Source organism: Miscanthus floridulus, chromosome 10, assembly GCF_019320115.1.
Source record: "Miscanthus floridulus cultivar M001 chromosome 10, ASM1932011v1, whole genome shotgun sequence".
Classification (NCBI taxonomy): domain Eukaryota; kingdom Viridiplantae; phylum Streptophyta; class Magnoliopsida; order Poales; family Poaceae; genus Miscanthus; species Miscanthus floridulus.
In genome coordinates this window covers 51,661,842-51,677,235 of record NC_089589.1, presented here as the reverse complement: position 1 = coordinate 51,677,235, position 15,394 = coordinate 51,661,842, and positions in this window count along the sequence as shown.

Genomic DNA, 15,394 nt, shown 5'->3' with positions numbered 1-15,394 from the left:
GAAGACAGAGAGGAATGCTTCCATGGTCTGTCACCGCTGCTGATCACAGTCTACGGTCAGAGCTTGCGGGGTCAAAACCATGGAGTGCACTGGCGGTGGACCTCGGTGAGTGGGGTATTCTGCAATGGTGTTCCTATGACAAGTGGTTGTCAGGGAACCAAAATGTGCCTGCCCAACCTAGCGTATCAACTCGTTGGCTTGGCCGTCATTTTGCGTTGGTTGTTCCTCTCTTTCGCTTGGTTTCTGCCTTTCTGGTGTGGGTTGGTCTCCTTGTGGCCCCTTCTGCTCCCAGTGGGATGTTAGTGGAAGCTTCATGAGGATGCTCCCCATCGTAGGGCTAAGTTGCAGTCGGGTATAGGGAAATCCCTAACTCGATAGGTCTTTGTTATTGTACATCTCGTAATCTTTGAATGAAATGCAATTTATCGATATTATTGTGTGATGTTCAACTCAGTTTGAGTCTATTTCATACTGAATTGGTTGATGGATTTGGACTTAGTAATCCTTGTACTAATGGTGGCTAACTCCTCTTGGCGGTGGAAAATAAAAAACAAAGAGGTGGCAAAACACAAGATTACATCTAAGCATGAGAGTACATAATTCAGCAGTAAACATATATTACAAGTCTTGTGGAATTAATAATTTAGTTATCGAAATATAAGCACTCCCAATGTAGAAACTATCATAGTTTCTATGGACATTAATTGTACTGCCACCTATGCGTTTTGCTGATGTGGCAAGATAGTTATTGAAGAGAGAGAACAAAAATCATAGAAACTGGGTAAACCATGTCTACACGAGAACCAAGACATGAAGGGATGTCATTGGTAGAGAATGGAGAGAGAATGTATGTGATTGGATAAAAAATTCATACAAATATCAACATGGTCGCTATGAGCACGAGCATGCAGTACGGCAGGCGGGTGCCTACAGTACTCTGTAATATGATACGGTGATGAAGTGCTAACTCATCGGAGTATTATCCGGTATGAGCTTCACTTAATTCGCACTAGAGGCTTTGTTTGGATGCACATGTATTCATCTCAATCCATATATGTTCAAATGGATTGTAGTGCAATTGAACTAAGTTTCATTCCAATCCACTCCAACATGTGGATTGAAGTAGATACACATGCATCCAAACAAGGCCGGAATGAATGTTTTGCTTCCTTTGGCATCATCATTGTCTTTGCTTTCCCCAATTCCACATTGCTTTGCACATAACGTAGTTCTTATAGCTGCATTGTCCTTGACTCATACATGTTGGATATAGTATGTTTCATTGGAGAATAAGGCATTCAATCCAAGTTGAATTGTACATGCAAGTTGAATTGGTCATGTCATGTTGCTCGTTACATGACGAACAAAGATGGTGCAATAAGTTGAATTTACCAAGATTGTATGCAAAACGTCCTCAGAACATTCATCAGTGCTTCACCATTGTATTCACCATTTCACTTTCCTAGTGCGTACGTACGGTGATCGTGTCGTCCTGCTTCAAATTGCTTTGACAAAGTGATCTGGTGCTGCTATATAGTGAAAGATGTATAATACGGCTTGTAAGCGCACTGTACCACTATGTGTGGTACGTTCAACTCGACATCGACAGTGGAGCCAAAATCGAAGCTGCTTTGGTTTCACAGGCGACACTAGACGAGGAGGCGGTGGTTGCAGTCCCCGAGGCACAACGCTTCCCTTCAATGTTCACCTGATTATTTAATCGGCCTCACTCATCTTCCACCGCACACCACTGTGAAAAATCCCCAAACTCCTCTATCATACTATAGAGAAAACCCTAATCTCCTCCACCACAATCCGCTTCACTGGCACTCCTCCAGAGACTCCTCCAGCGATGACTGACTTTTTGCCACCGTGGGATGACTCCTCCAGCAAGGAACACTAGCCGCCGCCGCTCCTCTTGTCAGTGGGCGACATAAGCAACTACTACGACCCCAATGAGGGGTGGTCGGACGACGAACTCTACGCCCTCTTTGGTGAAGAGCTAGAGCCAATGGAGGAAGCCGAGGAGGATGACAAAGAGGACGAGGATGACGACGAGGATGAGGACGCTGCTGCCAATGATGGCGGTGCCGGTGACAACGGCGGCGTTGGGGACAACGGCGGTGCCGGTGACAACGGCGGTGGTGGGGACAGCGGTGATGAGGCCGCGCCTCCAGCAAAGAGGCACAAGAAGGAATGCATATCCTCTAGCGCCAAGGATTAGAATTAGTTTAGTATAGCTAGTCCTACTATGCAGTCTAATCTAGTAAGTTAGTTTTAATTAGTTCGAAATGAAGTAGTTATGTTTGGTACTTTTGTGTAGTCTAATCTAGTAAGTTAGTTTGAAATGCAGTCTAATCTAGTAAGCTAGGAGGGAAAAAATAAATCCCCAATCAGTGTCTTAATTTCATTGATCAGTGGCTGAGCATTTTGGAAAGACCTTAATGTAGTTGCTAGAAGGGAAAAAATCCTCAATCTAGTAAGTCTAGTGTAATTACTTGGTAATCTAATACCAATGTGTGCTACTTTTGTAATCTAGTAGCTTGGAGCTTTTGGAAAGAATGAAATTAAGACATATCTAAGAACAATGTGTTGAATTCATGGATTCGTTAATGTTAATGGCTTGGATTTTCTAGAATGAACGAAATCAAGTCATCTTTTATAGCAAAGTTCTCTTTTATTAACTCATGGCTAGAGTAAAGATTGTAATTGAATTGATCTTTTTTGTTTGCTTCTTCGTCTCTTAACCCCCCCTAGTTTCCCCCCTTTTGTAATTAGGCATGTTTGGTTCCTATCGATAGTCTACCACAACTAACCTTAGCCAAGTGTGGCAAGCCACAAAAAATATGGCTAGGAAATTGGTTGCCACACTTTGCCATGCCCAAGGGAATCTTGCCACACTTGTTTACTCTATGACATGTGGAGCCCAAAATAATCATGACTAACCTTAGTTCAAAACCAACAATTGCCAACTTGGTCAAACTTGGCTAAGGTGAAGTGTGGCAAAGTGTGGCTAGCAACCAAATAGGAAAGTTCAGTAGGGGCACAAGCCCCTCCTGTTTACTAAAAACAAACAAACAAACAAACTTCTCTCGGAAGCTATCGTTCCACAGGATCCATATATCCTTCAACACACTTTTTGGCCATGAGATTACATCAATCCTTCAACACAACACATTGAACATCAACAAACAACATGCCCTGAGATTACATCAATCCTTGAGCACAACACATTGAACATCAACAAACAACACGCCTTGAGATTACATCAATCCTTGAGGACAACAAATTGACCATCAACAATCAAGGTTGAGTTAATTAGCCTAGACCTAGAAATAGTACATTAATCATGAATAAACATGATTCAGCTAATAAGTTCTGCTCCTTTGTAACCACAGATGAAGATCATAGCAAGTACAGATACAACACTATTTGAAATGATACATTACTGCAACCACAATAGCAGCACCAACCACTAGTGTGAAAAGCCTAACAATTGTAAGCAAGGATTGCACTACGTTTGCATCAGCAAGGACCAATCTCTGTGTTGTTGAATCCGCTTCTTCATTTTCCCCAACTCGCACATGAGAATCTAGAGAATCTGCTTGTTCAGGTTCTGGGTGAATCACAACCCTACCCATTTTCACCAGTTTTTTAGATAGTCTCGTTGCCATTCATAAAACTTGCATCTCGATCGGACCTATACAAAATCAAGGGAAAGGGAAACGAAAAAATAGATGCACTCAAGAAAATAGATCTAATTTGTGACTGCATCCAACCAAAACAAGAGGTGAGCAGATGCTTACCTAGGGATTGTTCCTTGGGCATTCAAAGAACATACGACCATGATTAGTGTCAGTCTTTGACCGAAGCTCAATCACCCTCTCCATCCTGCACTCATCGCAAATAATTAGTGGGAGGCCTGTCTCTTCCCCAACCTCATCTTCTTCTGCATATGGTGGCCTTTGAGGATGTCTGCTCTGTGATGACGAGCAATCCATCCGACAAGACATGGTGTTGCCAGAAGCAAGGGAATGAAGAGGAGAGGAGAAGGGGGACGACGGCAGTGGTTAGCAATGTCAGGGGCAACAAACCCTAGCACAAAGGGGGAAGAAAGCCACGGCTGTTATAGAATAACATCCAATGGCCGATTTTACCGTTGTATTGTACTGTTACCAACTGGAAGGGCATTTTTGTCTTTGCTCATTCCCCAACATCAAAACAGACCTAGCACCGCGTCTATCCTATAGTGTACGCTCTTCCATGTCTACCATCTTTGCAGTATCATATGGTTGTTGCTGCAATTATATGTCCGCATTCGGCGGCCATGGAAATGAAACAACACCGCCAAGCCGCCACAAAATGGCAGGGATGATAAAGTATCTACGCCGGTTGCTATGACGCACCGGCGGTGATATTTAGCAGTTGTATAATAGCGCTCAGGCGGGAGGGGAAATGCCTCCCCCAAAATTTCCTTTCCCCGCCCTCCCCTTAGAAAAAATGCTCTCCTCAGGTTCGAGATGCTCCCATCCCCGCTCGCCTTTGAGCTACCCCTAACACCGCAGGGCGTCAACCTTGGCTCTCGTTGGGGGTCCTCCCATCCGCCAGCGCAAGGGCCTCCGACGAACGGTGCCGTGAGCGTGAGGGATGGTGGAGACCGGGAGGGTTGGAGGGGCAGCTCGACGGTGAGCGGTGGATAGGAGCATGTGGAACCTGAGGCCGTGGGGCGTCGACCTCACCTCTGACTGGGGATCCTCCCATCCGCCGGCATGACCTCATGGCGGTTGTGTCCGGCTACCCGCCCGCCGTCCCGCACAGTACCTCTGAGGTAATCAAAATTAATTAGCTTCAGAATTGTGGATTTTATTTTAATTTCCCTTTCGAATGCTGTGGATATTCTTGAATTGTTGTTAACACATTTCCTATAGTTCAGGCACCTGAGTCCTTCCATTGAAAAATCTTAATTTGTTTATTGTGATTTGTGCTAATAGATTTGGACCATTGGATGGAGATCTTATGGTTGTTAGCTATCTCCTGAACAAATGCTAAATTTCAGGCACCTGAAATATTGCATATCCCTAAAATTTTGGGTTAAAAACTTCAGTACACGTAGGTGGTGTATTCTAAAACTGTATATATGGTCCGTTGCAGTACTTAGCTTTTTTGTCGGTAGAGAGAGTTCATACACGAAATATGTTGACACCGTGCACTTTGTTTTTTTGTTAGGACTTATTCTACCAAATTAGGGGATGATGTATACTACGAATGAAGTAGTAGCGGCTGATGGTTTTGTTGGAATCATCACACTCAACCTGGAGTCGAACGACAAGGATGGTAATCCATGTGCATATCCATAGCAGCTATTTCTGGGAACAATCTTATAGCCTGAGTATCGTGCAGGCGCCCATGGTTAGTGAACACAATGTCGGACAACCCGTGGAGGCAATTGGTGTCATGGATTTAGTAGAAGTTGTATCCGTTTTTCAAAAAGTTCGCCCTTGGCAGGCATATCAGGTGGTCGATCGACCATTTTAGTTTTGTTAGTATATATAAATGCATTTATGTGAACACCGAGGTGAATGTGTCTAACTACACATTTAATTGTTTTGTAGGTTCAACATACTCAAATGCAGGTTGAGATGGGGTTCATAAACCCAGCCAGTGATCGCTGTTTTTGATGAATTGACAAAGGGCTTGCTGTTTAACAAGTCGGATATCCTCCGTACTTGTACCAATGCCATGTAAGTTTGTTGGAAATGCCTCATTTTGTAGTACACATTACATGTTGAGTGGTTCAGCCCAGCTATTTTTCATGGGGACATTGTGAATGCAGGAACCATTATTTATGCCCATATTGACATCATCTTACATGAATGCACTCTCACTGTTTTTGGCTGACCAATTTGGAGATATCTGGGTTGCAAGCTCTTGGCGGTTTCATTATGGAGTGATTTTGTAAGTGGGATGAATCTGATGCGCATGCAGCCTCATCCATGATCTCTCCTCTGGCTCAGAGGTTGTTCCCTGAAGCCCTTCATTCAATTGACAACCTAGCTATCTAACCATAATTTTGAGGAAAACGGGAGGGGGTGCTCCCTAGTGGACTTCATTAAAATTTAATAACAATGTTTGCCAAGTACATACTTTAGGAAACAAAGAAAATAAGCAAAATTACACATAGATGTCTAGCCATAATTGTAACTGTAACTGGAGATCACTCTTAGCTCTGAGTTAACTCGAGCTAGCTCTTGTTTGAAAACTACTTTGCAAGTTTGCAAAGAGTGCTGTTGATTTCTGAAGATGTCTTAACTGTGTTTCACCTTTTTTTCTTGTGTTGCACACAGTAGTCTCATCTTTAGTGGAGCTGACCATTTTCGAGATATTAGGGCTGCAAAAAGATCTTGGCGGTTTCATTATGGAGACCATCACCTTAACTAATCAAGGTGCTACAGTCCTTGACCTTGGTATGTCGGTTTCATTTTGGATGTCTGTTTGTGTTCTGAAAACTATATATTCACTGTGTTTGAAAACTATGTATGTTGTTGTTGTTGTTTTGTATGGATATTTGTCTTCGAGTTCTAAAAAATATATATGTTGGTGGTGATGTGTAAGCCATGGAATGTATGTATTATATGTTGGTGTTATAATGTATTGTGAACAATAATGATGCACAGTGGTAACGTCGGCGTTAATGGACAAAACATTACTATCGGAACAAACACAATGGCGGCGGCGACACTGCCCCTCATTACCGCCGGAGCTAACAACGACCAGGTGCACTGGCACCTACATCACCGCTGGATGGTATGTTGATCCGGCGTTGATGTACTCAGCATCACAGCCGAATGGCACGCCAGTCTGGTGTTAATGCTCTCGTCATCACAACCGGATGGTATGCCGGACTGGCATCGATAGGTCTATGGTCACTAAAGATGGCAACGGGTAGAGAATACCCGCAAACCCATGGGCAACAAACCCGACGAGCACGGATACGGGCGCCAAACTGTGCCCACAGGCATGGGTGCGGGCATAGTTGTCAACCTGATGGATATTTGATGACGGGCATAACATACCCACACCCGCAAACTCGATAGACCCGCTCCGATCGATCACTGACAAGTGGACCGCCGCTCAGCCACTCTCCTCCCTAACACCACACCGCACCCTCCTCTGTCTCATCGCTCTCTCCTCAGTCCTCGTCCTCATGTTCTTTGCCAAGAGGCAATATCCGCGTGGATAGTGGCTTCGCACACCCGTGCCTGCGAGCAAAATCTCATCCGATAGCCAATCGATTGGTATGCTAGCCCGGCGATGATAGGTGCACTATCACCGCCGGATGGAACGCCGGGCCGACGTCGATGGAGGCATCGTTACCGCTGGATGGTACACCAGACCGGCATCGATGGAGGCATCATCACCGTCGGATGGTATGCTAGGCCGGCGTCGATGGGTTCAACATCATAGCCGGATAATGCGCCAGGCCGGTGTCGTTGGACGCATCATCACCGCCGGATGGTATGTCGGACCGGCGTCGAAGAACACATCATCACTGTTGGATGGTACGCCGGGACGACGATGGTAAGATACCGTCACCGTCGTATGGTACGCCGGGCCGATGGTGGTAAAATACCGTCACCGCCGGCTCTCTACCGGTGGAGATAATGGTCGCCATCACCGCCGACATACACCAATGGGGGCCAAAACCATCGGTAATGAGGGTTCTGGAGCCGGCGGTGATTAGCTTTCTGTAGTAGTGACCCGCCTATGGTTTCTTCTATGCTCCCGAGTCCACCGAGGACCAAGAGTGGTGAAGAGACCAAAGTCTTGTAAATGCAGGGGCATGGCACACCCATGCATTGTTATCTTCAAAGACTATGTTTCAAAGACTTCCACTAGTTATCTCTTACGTTGTTTAAGTTGTATGAATGTTCTTGAAGTGTTATGAACTAAGTTTGAGAACAATGTTGTAAACTTAAGTACTTGGATTGTAATATGATCTAGCTATGGCGTGTGATGTTATCCGATCCTTTCCTTGGCTTGATCCTGGATGAAGGTCGAACATAGTACATCTTACGAGGGTGTACCGGGATGACCAATAGAGTGAACTATCTAACCTAGTAGTCGATGGAAGACAACTGAGTTAGGTACTCATTTAAAAGAGAGATGATCCTGACAAATTGTTTTTTGATGCAATTATTTATGGAGACTGTAAATCAATTTTAGGAGGCGGACAACTCCAACGACCGCCTCCAAAAATCATCGATTTACGGAGGCGGGCATCTTCCAAAAATCTATTTATCAATACGGACATTGTAAGGCGACCACCTCCGTTAATTGGTGATTTTCGAAGACGGTCGTCTTAGGATGTCCACCTCCGTAAATCACACTATTTTCGGTGTCCACCAGGAAAGAGAAGTCACTTGTAGTGCCCTGTAGCAAAATTTTCTTTGAAGCATTGATCAAACACTTATTAATTAATAGAAAAATTACATAGTACAATGTGACACATTGATTAATTTCTTTATCTAGCTTATTAGCATCCCTGTTTTCTTGATTGATATATTGTTATTACGTGCATGCAACTCCACTCCATTAGCGTCCCTCCACACCATGATCTGTCAGGGAAGCATATATAGTTAGTCTTCTTTTAGCTAATTCTCAGCAACTATATGCTGTACTCAGTAAAAGAAAAAGTTCAAGGTACCTTCAACCTTATTCGCACAGCTTTTCAAGGCCTGCAACCCAGTCCGTATCGTATGCCATCCTCTCTTGGCGTTCCATTCGCTGGATGATGCACTGCATGTCCCTGATCCTTCTCACCTCCACGCAACAGGCACTGTTCGGTGGCACAATACGCATGGGTGAACCACGCTTGATGTGAAACTTGCATTGCTTGGTTATTTCGTCCTTGTCTTGCACGGTACATGCTCCGGTCACAAGGTTGAGGGAAGTTATTAAGAGCGTACACACAAGCAACATGACTACAGTAGGTGCAAATTTCCCAAACAACATCTTGCTGCTATTACGGCAGGTGCTGATCATCTAAATAAATCAAGGAACAAGCTAAGGATGGAACACAATGCAGTTTATCGATCTAGAACTCGATCCAACTGACAGGCGCCATTATATAGCATGGAAAATGCCTACTGGTACATTTATACTTAATGCTAGTGATGTTCTGAATTTTTTATTGAGAGATAGACAGAGACATATACAGGGATAGAGAGGAGATAGATAGAGACATAGATAAATAGATATAGATAAAGACTGATAAATAGAGAGATACCGAGAGACAAACACTAGTTTAGAAATCATCTCTAGCTACTTGGGGCACTTTTTCGATTTCAGCGTGAAAGGCCAATGAAAATCAGCACATTCCACTTGCATCACTTGAGAACTGCCTGTGTAAATAAAACTACTGCAGAAATCTTCTCTGCTAGCTTGCAGCACTTTTTCGATTTCTACTAATGCTTTTATGGATCGCCAGTGCGAAAGGCCAATGAAAATCAGCACATTTACACTTGCATCCCTTGAGAACCGCCTATGTAAATAAATTTTTATAGTGGCCATTGACTTAAGGACGCCGCCACCGCCTCTAGTCTAGAAATAGTATTCAGAATTTGTAAATTGATTCACAAGTCACAAGATTTTCACACATGTGCAGATGTGGGGGTTTACTGAGAACCTCTAGACCCACGCATTGCTCACCTCAAAGTGACTGGTGACCAAGTGACTGAAACATTCGTTTTGAATTCACCTTTCTGAATACTCTAAAGGAATTCAAATAAAAAAGTTCAAACTAGAAGGTTTTAGATCTCTTCGAGTGCTACAACTTCGGTTTAGGTCGTTTCTCCAAGCTTATTTCAAAATTTCAAATAAATATAAATTTCAAAATAACTAATCTTAAAAGAAATTGTTGTGCCCTAAATGATTTTGAATGAAAAATTAGTCAACTACAAAGTTCCAGATCTCTTTGAGATCTCACTGTAGTTTACATAATTTGTCGATCCGAGGTTATTTAAAATACTAAAAATGATTTTAAATTATTTGTAATAGCGGCAGGGTAAGAAAACTACCTGTGTAAATACATCTCTACCGGCAGTTTTGTTAAGGTAATGGATAGTACAAATTCTCTATTTACACGGGCAGTTGTCTTAAGCCTACTGCTAGGGTGATACACGAGCGGTAGAAATTTACTAGTGAAAATACATCTCCACCAGCAGTTTATAGCCATAGTCTCACAATTCTATTTCTGGTGGAACCTGTTATTTACGAACTTGTCACACGCGATTTTAAGGATAAAATGGGATGCATAATCTTATGTGCACCTAGAGATCAGCCACACACATAAGCCGACAAATTATAGATAGTATCATCACAAGTGTTTATTACATCACGAATTATAAGACATAGTCTTTATATAAATACAACGGAAGTATAAAGACAACTCTCTCGCAGAAGCTCCATATCACAGGGACGCCAACTGATTGACCACAAGTCTAGTAATCCTCAGAAAAGTCATTATTACCATAGCCATCTGTTACCCATCCGGGATTTTTATCCAAAGAATGAAAATAAACAAGCGTAAGTACATCTCGTACTCAACAAGTGTAACATGGGGTTCATGAAGCTCAAAGGCTTACACAGGTTTAACAACATTTAGCTTTTAGTTGTCATAATTTTAGCATAAAAGTAGCAACAAGTTGTCATAATCCGAATTAAAACACATGAACAATGTAAACATGAATAATGAACAGCATAAACGGATAATTAATAGTGATCATCTATTCCATAAGTGTAACAGAACCAACAAATTTATAAGAGCACAAGTACGAAAGCAATCACCGGAGTGATCAAACCATCATACTTGAACCCATATAAACCCGGTAGTCAACTAAACCATGAAGGTTTCAAACCAACTTGCATACAACCAAGATCGTAGTGATTCAACATAACAAGCCACATGTTACATCAATTTCACAAGTAGTTCACAAGTACCTCATACATCGGAGTTCACATAGTTATTACAACACGAGTTCACAAATAGCGAAAGCAAAGTAGTTTGAAACCATCACACACACTTAGTTCAAATACAAGCCAGTTTCATAGTCATATCCAGCAAAACCAACATGATAAGATAACATAGAAGATCATGCCCATGATCTAGTCTTCATCCCTCGTAGGGTGGAGACAATACTTGCAGTAGCCGTTATAAAGCACGTCATCTGCAACAAGAGGGAATAAACCCTGAGTACGAGAATGTACTTAGCTAGACTTACCCGTCGTAAACCAAAAATAAATGACACCAAGGAGTATGCAAGGCTTTATCAGTGGATCTCACTTGACAACCATTTTGCATAAAAGCTTTAATGATACAAGAGCATAATTTAAATTATTAGTTAAGCATCAAATTATCAATATTAACCTATCATCTAGATTAGCAGCTGTACTAGAGCAAACAATTGATTAAACTCTAAACATTAGTAACCATATCCGGTATAATGTTGTAACATCATCATCATTATTTTAACCATCAAGTTCAATTAAGTGTCTCTACGTTGCCGCTGCTCAGTCAAGTTCTCACTATCTAGGAGAGACGACGACTCGAATCATTCCTACCCAGCTGGGGAATTATTCCTAACACAAACCCAATCAACCTGATCAATGGTTGCCTCGGGTCACCTTTGGTACAACTCAGGAACAAATTCGTAGGTCCAAGCAGCGCCGCACTCTCAAGGAATCCACTCTGCCAGGTGATCAATCTTAGCTTTGGACTTACACCAATGGCTCCCCGCACATCCTTACTACTACCAGAGTGTGCACTTTTACTTCCCGGCTTCCGGCCTGAGTTGAGCTACTCGACTTCACGGTCAGAACGAGTTATCCAGCCAACTAAGTGATAGGCATGCGTTCAACATGACATGAGGACGTACAGTGAATCAGTCCTTAACAAACACAAGCAGGGATAGATCCACACCCAAGACCTTCTTACCTTGTTGCTTCTCTATCGACATCCCGCCCGGTCTCCATTCATTATTAACACGTGGTTATTTCCACGATAGCAAATATAGCCAACCATGACCAAACATCATCCTATCTTGTAGGTGATAGGAAATCACCTGACTTTACTGGTCTAAGCACGGCTAAGCTTTGATTCGCTCTTGGACCTAAATAGGATTCAGGGTACGTTTACTGGACATGGAATAGAAAAATATGAAACAAGTGTTTGCACCCAATTCCTATCACTTAATGCATCAAACATAAAAGATACTCAAAGTAACATTTTCAAAACATAGGAGACTTAGAATGCTCTAGGGCTTGCCTTTCAGAAATGAGGAAGGTTGGTGATCAAGACACTCCAGAACTTCTTCTTCGTTGGCTCCTTCTTCTTGGGCCTGCACCTCCTGCTCTTGAGCTTGCTGCTGCTCCTCAAGAAGTCCTTGCTCGAATTCCAGAAGCGTGACTCCCTTTGGAACACCTATTGCATGCACATGCATAGCATAAGAGTCATGCATGCACAAGAGATGGAAGGTGATGATGAAATGTATACCCATGTCAAGACGGACACATGAATGACATGATGATTCAAGATTAACGTTTATTTTACTGAGTAGATGCATATCTCTTCATGAAAGCAAGAACTACACACTCACCAAGCTCTAACAACCTAAGATAAAGTTGTTCATCTTTAGTAAGAGGTCTAGCACCTGCAACTAACAATTTATCTTAATTAGCTTAAGCCTCTAAATCATCAAATCAACTCAAATAAAGCAATCAAGTCCTTCACTGCATTCATAGATTCAAGGCTGCAAACAGTAGCTTCTAGTTGAACTCATAACTAGAGTTGTACTAATCCAAAAGACATGCAAAAAAACAATCTGGAAATCTTATGAAATTGTCTACAATTCATATTTAAACATCTCAGCATGATTCCAAAGTCAACATGGTCAAACAGGCACATTTATCAAATCTGGTCCTAAAATTCCAGAGAACTACAAGTTCTGAAGACTAACTTTGAACAGTCATAAATCACAAACTATTTGGCCAAATGCCATGAAAATTAAACATAAGCTAGTTAAGTGAGTTATCTACAACTTTGTTATAGACAAGATTCATAGAAAACCTCATCTTCACTAGTTAATTTGCTTAACTCTAAAATCTGTCCAGAAATTCACTATAAGTGAATTATAGTGAAAATAATATTTCACTACATACAAAAATGGTACTTTGAGCACTACCAATGTTATCAACAGTTAACATACATCAAATGAACACTGGAAAACATAGTGGCCATTCCTAAATAACTTCTTTTCATTATTAATTTATTTAAATAATTTGGTTAAATAATAAACACATAGCCATAGTCTACATAAAATTCCACAACAATTACAGTAGCTTATACATGTCCTCAATAGGCTACTATATAAATTTCACATCATTTGAACAAGTATAACATCCTACACAAAAATGATAAGCTTGCAGGACTTAAAATAGCATAAATAGGAAATCCTATTAAAAGGTGTCAAACAATAGTATTCATATTTTTCTTATCTTCATCACAGCACCACAACACTGTACAAAAAGTTTCATGCTCAATGGATACATATTTTTACCATGAAAAATAGCACAAGAATCTAGCATTTATTTAAGATAAATAGCAAACTCTTATTTCCAGCAAGATCATAGTTCAACCAATATTTTCCTAGGTAGTGCATGACAATACAAGACTAAAACAAGTGGAATAACATTTTTAGCACTTTCCTAGCTCAAGTTATAGATTTTACAAGATTGAAACCATTTAAAAGCATTTATCAAACTCTATTTTATTCTCCTAGAAAAATACAAGAAATAGTGCATTTCATATTTTTATCAAATACTACACTTCATGAGTAACTCAACAAAATTTGGTTCACTCAAATAGGATACTCCTAGCCCTATATATCATTTTCCAAAGTTAGCACAAAATCTAGAAAAGAAATAACAAAACCTAGAACTACAGACACTGACATGTGGGACCCAGCTATCAGCGGACCCCATAGGTCAGTCAAACTAGAGCAGGGGATGGTGGTCGACCGGCGGTAGCTCACCGACGGAGAACTCTCCGATGAAACCAACCCCACCGTGATGATCCCCTCTCTCCTCCACGTCGATAGAGGTAGGTGGTTAGGGCGGAGATGCACCGGGGATAGCTCGTCGCCGACCATGGCGGCACGGCGGCACTGCACGGCGGTGTGCTGGCCATCTCCGGCCATGGCAGGTCCCGGCGAGAGGTGCTATGGTACCACGGTGCTCAGGCAAAGCTATTCATGCTACTCTAGGGTTAGTTAGTGAGCTCGGGAAGCCTGGCCACGGGCAGGCCCATGCGACGGCGGGGCTCACTCTAATGAGGCTCATACACCGGCGATGTCAGAGGAGTAGCGGTTACGTGAGGTAGGGTAAAAGCATCTACGAGACATGGGGAAGACAATGCAAAGGAAAGGAAGCACAGAGGAACGGTGGTCAGCTCGGGCCACAGCGAGCTCATGTTCCGGTGAGGTGCCAGTCATGGTGGCGGTGACAGGAATGGCCGATAGGCCCTCACCTGCTCACGAACGTGATAGCAATTGAGTCAAGGGAGTAGAGCGAAGCACAACGCGTCTACTTGTGCGAGCAATTGCACGATGGCTGGCTAGCGGAGGAGCTACACGGCGGCGGCTTTCTCAGCAGCAATGGCATGGTGCGGCGCTTGGCTTTGAGTGGCGTGGACGAGGCGAATGGACGCGGACAAGGCGAGTAAGTGAGCCAGCAGGTGCATGGCGTCGTCGTGTCCATGATGTCCTGATGAGTGGGGGCAGCACCAGCATATGGCCTCCACTTGGCATGTCGCACCCAATTTTAAGGATAAAATTGAATACACAAAACTTGTGTGTATGTGCCCAGGAATCAATCATACACACAAGCTGACAAATTACAATAGTATCATCACGGTGTCTCATACATCAGAGTTATAATAAAACTTAGTCTTATACATCACAGCAGAATAATAAAAAGATAATAAACTCTCGTGGCCGACTTCACAGGGAAGGTCAACTGGTTGACCACAAGCCTAATAATCCTCCGGGAAATCCTCATACCCGTTGTCATCTGTTACCCATCCGGGATTTTTATCCAAGTAAATAAAATAAACAAGTGTAAGTACATTCCGTACTTAGCAAGCTAACATGGGGTTATGAAGCTCAAAAAGGATAGACTCTGGTTTACTGCAGTTAGCATTTTTAATAGGTCAAACTTTTATTCTCAAGTATTATCAAGTTATGCTTAAGCTCCCATTTAACTCCCATAAGAACATATATCAAGGTCAGGTTTACCATTTTTCATCATAGAACAACTTAAATGATCATCATCAAGTAACCAG